The sequence below is a fragment of the Toxorhynchites rutilus genome, chromosome 2 (genome assembly GCF_029784135.1).
Source record: "Toxorhynchites rutilus septentrionalis strain SRP chromosome 2, ASM2978413v1, whole genome shotgun sequence".
NCBI classification, from domain to species: Eukaryota; Metazoa; Arthropoda; class Insecta; order Diptera; family Culicidae; genus Toxorhynchites; species Toxorhynchites rutilus.
This window is the reverse complement of record NC_073745.1, coordinates 9,003,583-9,012,895: the sequence shown is the minus strand read 5'-3', so window position 1 is coordinate 9,012,895 and position 9,313 is coordinate 9,003,583.

Below are 9,313 nucleotides of genomic sequence, written 5' to 3'. Positions count from 1 at the left end.
TCTTCACTCTGGATTTCCGATTCACCTTTAGTCGGTAGTGCAATACGAAACCTTTTCCGCCATAGTTTGTAAAATTTTCAGAGGATATTGAAAGCGTATTTATAATTTTTCAAATCCTTATCGACCATTCTGCGATTCATTAACTCTTTGCGGTCGTATGTCTACTATCAGCCACCACAGCTAGCAATCATACTAAATACTTTATCCTACCACATGCAATAATTTACACTTCATTTGTACGAATTTCAATGTCTAGAGAATTTGATCACGAATTAATACGCAGTTTCTATGGATAATAGATAACGGACTCGGTGTAAACAAAAGATTATTAGCGTGGAGAGATAATACGATCTCATTCAAGGGAAATTATGACGACTTGTGGTGCACATACACAATTTACACAATTTACACTTACACATTAAATCCTAGGAATTGAAAACAAATTTTCCAAAAACTTTTCGAGAAAAGTAATACAACAAATTTATTTTCACGTCATTCCGCATGAAAAACTATACAGACATTTTTATTCTAAGACTAACTGTTTTCGAAATAGAACAAAATCTAAAGAAAATTATATTTGGTGAAAAAACCATATTCGTAATATCATGAAAACTCAACCATTATGGAATTGTTTAATTTTTATAGTTTTTGATTATAAACGTCTATGAGTAGCCTGTAACTATAAAAGTCATAGGATCATAGGAAATAGCTCGGTCGTTCACAGTTTACGTGAGTCATTTCCAGAATATGGATTTCAGTGAAGAAGTCCAATGATTTAGTAAAAATATATGAAGCACTCTCAGTCAACTCAATCATTTTATTGATACTTACGGAATACTCAGGTTGGGCGGAGTTTTAAAATTCTTGATCACGGAACAGTTTTTATTTATTTTAGAATGTATCGGTGATTATATTTGAAAAAATATTTATTATTCGTGTCCACGTGGATATAGTTTATATCCCCTCCCCCCTCTCCGTGGACAAATGTGGGCATTTTTATACCCCCTACACCCCCCCCCTAAAGTTGTCCACGTGGTATGTGGACGGCACCTAACTCGGATGTCTCCTAGCATGGGACATTCAGGTTTATTAGTGATTATGGGGAATTGGATTATTTCAGCGCAACTGTTTGAGACATTGCACGTTTTTTTAAGTTTCCTTTTGAAATGGTACAAGAAGTGAAATCAAAACATAGCACAATTACTAAGAAATGAAGAATAAATGTCAGCGGGTTTTGTGTCAGACGAGAACATTAGAGACTTGATTTCCGTTTATAGAGAATTTAACAACAAACTACATATTCTCGATAAAGAAAACGGGATTGTATAGATCAGGGTTTCTCAAAGTGGTCGATATCGACCCCCAGGGGTCGACAGAAACGAAAATTGATTTTGGGGGTCGACGGGGTTTGAATATCGACCCCTATAAATTAACACAAGTTCTTATTTGAAATCTTTAAGATGCTTCATAAGTTGTGTTACGTGAATCACCCTGTTATAAGAATGACTCGAATTGCCACATTTGATCCCGTAAAATTTTCCTTAAAAAATCTGTATATCTGTATTTTTAGCAAAAAAGTCGCAGGAGGGTTGTACTCGAGACACGACCGCATAGTTGACGTAGGATTTCGTTAGGCTATCTGTTGATTTTGGATATGTTTGAAAAATTAAATCGTTAAACTCTTTAATAATGTTTCTATTAGGGAACACATTTCGGTAGGAACAAAAGTTCCCCTACTTTCATGTATTTGCAATGTCGATTTCCCCCAGGCAGCTTGGTTTTGATGTCTCTGTTAGGGAACCCATTTCGGTGGGAGCCAAAGGTTCCCCTACTTTCATGTATTTGCAATGTCGAATTCCCCCTGGCAGCTTGATTTGGATGTCTCTGTTAGGGAACACATTTTGGTAGGAATAAAAGCTCCCCCTACTTTCATGTATTTGCAATGCCGATTTCGCCCAGGCAGCTTGGTTTTGATGTCTCTGTTGGGGAACCACCGCATGTGTAGTCAATTTCGATCAATCAGAAGTGGGTATTGCTGTTAGTATAGGAATTGAGATATTTCAATTGTTCGATAGTTAGTTTCATGGCATATATTATTTTCTTCAATATAAAAAATTGTTATGTAGTGCCGAAATCGATTGACGCAAAAATTTCATCAATCCATCATGAAATGACTGAGCAATAAACGTTTGAAATTGGACAATTTTCACGATGTGCTCGATTTTCGATTTTTAATTTGTACCCCAATACGTTCCCGAAAGACGTAATCCTACGTCAAAAAAAACTGTATCAAAAAACTAACGGGAAAAATGAAAAAAAAGGTTTATTTTCATTTTGAATTTATTGTTCTTATTTATGGATTGCTTAAATCGTATCTATACAACAAAACAAATCATAAAAAAATTCTCATAATTTAATTCGCTTTTCTTAAATTTTCCGTCAATTTCATCCTTGACGCTCCTCCTTGAGCCGATGCACAGTCCTTTGCTTTCAAAATAGAGTCTATCATTGTGGAAGCCAACCGATATCAGAACATTGTTTTGTTGGCATTGTGAAGCGAGAATATTTACTCAACACACGCTGATAAATGTGGAATTATCAAAAAGTGTCCCAAAAACATCCTTAGCAGGAATGGAGAAGTGTGGTGGCATTTCATATGGTTCAACATTTTCAGAAATCAAGGTACATAGCTTCATGACTCAACGATACAAAAACAAAGTTTATAAGGAAGAAGGTAGACAGATAAAATGAACTGTAATTAATTTAACATTTAAATTTGAATTTGAAAAAAATATCTTTAAATTCTGTATTTTTGCTGAAAATCTGTAATTTTGTATATACAGATTCTGTATCTGAAATTTGGCGAAAAATCTGTAATCTGCGTTCTGAAATACGTTGGAGCTTGAATGATAATGTACTCAACTTCTAATTTAATTCAAGAGATTGCAAGTCATTTATATACCTAAATGAAGTGAACTAGAACAAAGTGATTGAAAAAGAATTTACAAAATGCTTGATCATTCATGTGCATGGCATAATATTTCTTTTATTTCAGGAAACATCTCTGGTCGCAAAGAGGGAAAAATGTTAGTCAATTTATTATAGACCAACAAATTTTCTCTCCAGCTGGACGAGTCTACATTACACAGCTTTATGTTGTTAGGGTATGTTCGATGCATTAAAAATATGTGCCAAGAAATGATTTTTGCTACATATATGATATCAGAGGAGAATCGATCGGTTTTTTTTACCGTAAAAGCTATTCCAATCGAAGAACATAGAGACCATCAATGGTTGGTCGTCATCGTGGTTTTACAGTTACAACTGCGTAAGGAACTGGCCATTCACTGCGTGATTCACACACAGCTTTTAGTAGCAAAAAATCTGAGCCTTAGATTGCACCAGTTTTTACTATATGTTATGAGTGCTATCAAAAACCTTCGAAGCAATTCTTTGCACACTCGATTATTTGTTCAGCTATATGAGAAAAACGACGAAATTTTTACTCGGTTACTTCTACACGCTGGATTTCGAGACCAAGAGTCCCTTGCATAGCAAGATAGCTTTTTTGAATTTGTGTTTCAGCTTCAGGGTGACGATTTAAACTTGATTGAAACAATTTCAATAATATCGGTCCTTCTGACAAAACTTCAAAACAAAATTTAAGCAGAAGAGAGTATTCACAGTTTCTGTATTTGTCAAAATTATCACAAAAGCTTCAAGACAATGTTACATTATCATATGTCACTCATTTGGATTTTACTAAAATATTTTTAGATCTTCAAAATTTTCAAATTCCCCAATGGATAATAAATCAGTGCTATATCACATCCATGGAATGAGCCAATGTGATAATGCAAGAGAAGTTGACAGATGAGGAGTTCAAGCAGGAGTACAGCCAAGGTTGTCATATGTTCTAGTTACAACGAAACGTTGACGAAAAAGGCTTCATTATGGTTACAAACAACGCGAAACCAGGAACTATTTGAAAATCAACGAACCCGGAGATTTAAGGCTTTAACTAACTAATATTGAACCGTATTTTGATATTTTGATAGTTGTGGATAGATTGGTTTGCGATTTGAATGTTTTTATAGATTGTGAGTAATTTGTATTAATAATTATTTATTACACTTGATATTTACTAAATTTTATCTCTATTTATTTTGTTGAATATGATAAGAAAACAATGTTTTACTGTATTATAGTGACTTTCAACACTTTTGGCTGGTTTGTCAACATTACTTCTATTTTTTGGAAGAATGTCGGGAGTGTGAATTGAACTCGCCACTATACCAGATCAACTCCGTGAAAAAATAATGTCAAGTTTATTCATTTAACAAACTGCAATGTTTTTAAATTGATAATTATTCAGTAAGAAAAAAAAACCTAAAGATTCTCAAAGAAGGTATGGGGGTCGAAGGTATGACTTAATTCGGGTCCCTTGCCCGAAAGAGTTTGAGAGCCCCCGGTATAGATCGTCCCAACAGGAAAGAATCGATGTTTCAGTGTGAGTAGAGAATACTCACAATCACAAAAATGATTCTGGCTGAAGAGAAATTAAGTAATTAAAACAGTCATTTTCATCTTTTAGTTTCGAAATTGTCAACCCCTGATCATAATTCATTGATTTTCTTTTGCACTATGATTTTGAATAAAAATTGTTTGACGTAAATTACGTCTTTCGGGAACATATTGGTAAAAATTGAAAAACGAAAAATCTGCTCAAGTTGCTCAGTTATCAAATTTCAATTTTCTTACTGCTCAGTCATTTGCTAGTGAATTTTTGAAATATTCGCATCAGTCGATTTAAGCATTCCGTAATAATTTAAGAAAATGGAGAAAATTATAGATAGACGGATACGGAACTGTGCAATGAATTAAGTGCGATTCACATACAACATACACGTCACGTTCACGTCCCGTCACGTCACGATACGTCAATGATTCTACAATGCAATTCTCATGAAAACATTCACATACACCAGCAACGTAACGACCCGTCAGCATACGTTCAACGAAAACGACCGGCAGGGTTTGTAGAAAAGAATAATTGACGGAGACGGACGGCTCGTTTGGTTTTTGTCTGGGCTTTGTGTCTCGGCTTTTGTTTTGATTTGGTTGTACAGTAATTTACATCTACATCGACATTAAGCTAATTGAACAGATCTGTGATGCAACACGTTTAATTAGACATTTTTACCTCTAGTTGGACATTTTTGTAAACATTGAGTTCGGGGCCCAAATTATGGCCCCACATTGAAAGTCGCCACCAGTCGCAAATGTCCAATTACTGGCCAAAACCGACTCCAATGCGACACTGAGTGGTGCCTCAGCATATCGTTTTATACGTAACTTACTGTACCTTTTATGCCACCATATCTCTTAGCTCCAAATTTCGGAGTGGAAATCATTCGCGACTAGTTGAAAGAATTATTCTATTTATTATTATTGTTGCATAAGGGTCGGACTACGGGGTTTAAGCAATTAAATAATTGAATTCAATGATTCTCATTGAATTTTTCAAAATTTAGAACTGATTCCAGGCATGCTGATTTGAAAGAGGGCATTGCAATTTAAAATTGTTGTAGGTGGCGACACCATGAATAAAATTAAATAAATCATTCGTTTGGCATTTGACGTGACGGTGCTGGTGGAAGCATTGACTGCATGTGTGAATTGGTGGAGACGTTGACGGAACGTAGACGTTCTTCTCCGTAACGTGCTATGTGAATCGCACATTATGCGTTTGGTTCGTTTTTCTGCTGCCGTAAATCCTACGTTTTGTTTGGATTAGTTTCCAGAAGCCATCACTTTCGGAGTATTTTCATTGTTAATTGTTTTGGGCTCTTGAAGGGTAAATCACATACAACGTGTTTGCATTTATTTATATCGAGAAACATTGATAATGGTTTGGTCATGATCGTAGCTGGATAGGTGTCCTGATTTTCATCTCTGACCAGATGTTCATTAATAAATTAAATTTTTGAGCAAGATTTTTGACGTAGGACTACGTCTTTCATTTCTGTACTGGGGTGTAAGTTCAAAGTTTCGAAAACGAAAGCGTTACGCCGAAGACCGAGATTTTGAGTGTTAATAGCTCCTAAACAACTGAACGAAATGGTATGATAAACACTTCATTCGAAAGATAAAATGTCTACGCGTTCTATACTTGTTACTTTCTGATCCAAAAACTTGTTTCAATAGTCTTAAATTTGCTTTCAAAATAGGCTATTGAAATCACCAATCGGTATATAGGCGAGCGCCGCTAGGAAATCCACTCAGTTCTAATTGAACAGCGATTGGAGCATGTTGTCGCTGTTGTGGTGAAGCTCTTCGTTTATCATGAAAGCGCGAATGAACGGTGTCACCAAGAGCCTGTTTGTGCACCTTAGGCCAGAAGGGAATCCATCAGGAGGAGAGTGATGCTACAAACGGTTCCCCGGGAAGATCTCGAAGCAGCCGCTACACACACACACATACACGCACGGAATTCTTTCCGTTTGGATCGAGAAAGATCCGGAAAATAATCTGCCAGTTCCTCTAGGAATTTAGAAATCTATTCATGTGAAAGAGTTTATTTGAATGTTTTCTATCCATGTAACACTGTGACCAAATACATTAGGTTTTGTGATTTTTCAATCAATCGCAATCAACAGGATAGCTTCTGAAGATTATTCTTCCCCATCAGTAGGATATTTCCGTTTCCAATATTGGATGCATAAAACCTTGTGCCTCCAACGTAACGCTCTCGTTTTCGAAGTTCTCCAAATATTAATTCATTCAGAATGAATTCAGATTCAACTTCATACAAATGATCTCTAAATCAACGATAGTCCTACGTCACCCTTGCGGTTATACCATAGATATAACCCACTTCCTGTTTTTTAAATGTTAGTTTTTCTAAATAGAATTTTGAGTTACGATTTTTTGAAAGAAATATCAATGATTTTGAATATTCCTTTCTAAAAAATCGGTCGCAAATTAAATTGGACAATGAAAATTGTGATTTTGGGTAGCTTCCATCCAAGTTTAAATTAAATCAGAGAGGAGCGCGTCGGAATGTGCTGTTTTTCGGCTGATTTGACATGTAATTACTCTATTGGTAAGCATGATGTGCCACCTGATCAGACTGAACCAACCGAAGCTGACATCGAACTATAGGCCGAGGAAACTTTTCAAAACCAAAAGAAGTTGCTGGAAAGGTGCAGTGCGAGGGAGCACAGTACCCCTGGCAAGTATCCGCTTTACCAGTTTTTTATACAAAAAATTATAACTTTTGCAATACTATACCGATTCAGATGAACGACTTATTAAATTAAAGCCAATTAGCTAGTATTCGTTGAATAAATGTTAAGGGTCCGTTACACGATAAATAATAATGACATCACTCCGTCAGAATGACAATTAAAATGATCGTGTAAGGTTATCAGAATTGAAATGACGGACTACTAAAATTCATTATTATAAAATAAAATTATACCCAGATATTATTTTAGTTCAAGGTTTTTTCAACATTTACGGAAAACCTGTTATTCTACTACATAGAGCAACATATTTGATGCGAAGAAAGTGATATTCATTTATATTATTTGAATTCAAAAGTTTGCCCATTCCACTTGAAAATCCATTATCATTTTCGCTTCACAACGATGAAGCACGGAGCATAAAATGTTAATTCGCGATGGCTTCTATACAGTGTCGACATCTATTACCCAATTACGGGGGTGAAGCACACTGGTGTCGACATCTACGAAGGTATTAAATGGTAATGAATCAAGCATAATCTATTAAGATTACTATGATAAAATACAGCTTTGAATTGTTAATAGATCAATGAAAAGCATTTCAAAATATTTTATTGAATGTTCATAACATATTATTCGGAACATTCTTCATCCATTACTGAAAAACATTATAAGAACAGTGTGGTATCCTGAATTAGAGTGTAGCTCTGGTGATATGTAAACAAAGAGAGCTCTGACGGATGCGTGGAAAAAAGATTAGAAGTTGCAGGATGTGTGATGCGGTTTGCATGGAAGATGTGTTCGGTGATTTACGGAATATCACATTGGCGATCCTACCATGATAAAGTTGCGCAGAAAGAAAATGGTGTGTTTCAGGTAGTGATTTATTTTAGATGTTTTTCTTTGCCCCCGGTAAGTGGATAGCAGCCAAATAATGTTGACAAGAGAACATCCGATATTCTCGGAAGTACTGCTAGTAATGCAGAAAAAAAATTAATTTCGAATCGCTCAAGCTATATGTTTTGGTTGTGTTAAAACCTCATGAAAATAAGACCAAGAAAAGAAATATAAATATTCATTATAAATAAATTTAATCTTAAATTAATTTAATTGTTTTGATTTGAAATTAATTGAGTCGGGTTCAGCCCAAGGCATTTTTTTTCTTTGTTATAGTGACTTTCAACACATTTCGGCTGGTTCGTCACTTTTACTTCCATTTTTGGAAGCTCAAGACCAAAATCATTGTTCATGAAACAGTTGAGTCGGGTTAAGCCCAAGACCAGCTAGTAAATACACAAAATTTCATTGATTCTCAATATTGAGTCGGGTTCAGCCCAAGACCAATATCTGGTTGGATTTTGCGCCGAGTTCAGTTCAAGGCCAAACGTGTTCAATTACAACATGTTCAAGATCAAACTAACGATCGCAGTAGTTCAAGGCTCCTACAAGAAAAGAAGCCATGTTCAAAACAATAGAATATATAAAAGCGTGACTAGGAGAGCTATTTCAAAACAGGTCTGCAATATTTATCAAAAGATTAATTAATGTAATGTTCTCTGTAACTTTCATTGACATTCATGTTGACATAACTAATGAAGTTTTAAAGTGTTATTACATTTTTACATGCAATAATACAAATAGTCGGTGTCCACAACCCATGCTGCAGGAGCGTATAAAAAGAAATTGGGAGTTACTGGCCTCATGAATAATGGAGATAGATCGATGTGCAATCACACATTGCTTAATTTACAATCGACTTACTATTTAGAATACAACTAATGTGAATAAAAATCGAGGACCGAATATCCAAAATCCAAAGGACATCTGGTTTATAGAGAGGATTATGCAAAAAAAAGGACAGTCAGTACTAAAATTGGTAGAAATGAACTGTAAGAAAGCTATAATATAGCATCTAGCCGTATTTATGCCTCTATCACATTTATCGAGGAAATATTAGAATGTAGGGAGCTGTAAAGCTATCGTCACGGAATCTGCCATTGACATGTAGACAAAATATTCAAAACTTTCAAATGTACATAAACGTAAGACGAATGAAAAAATGTCAC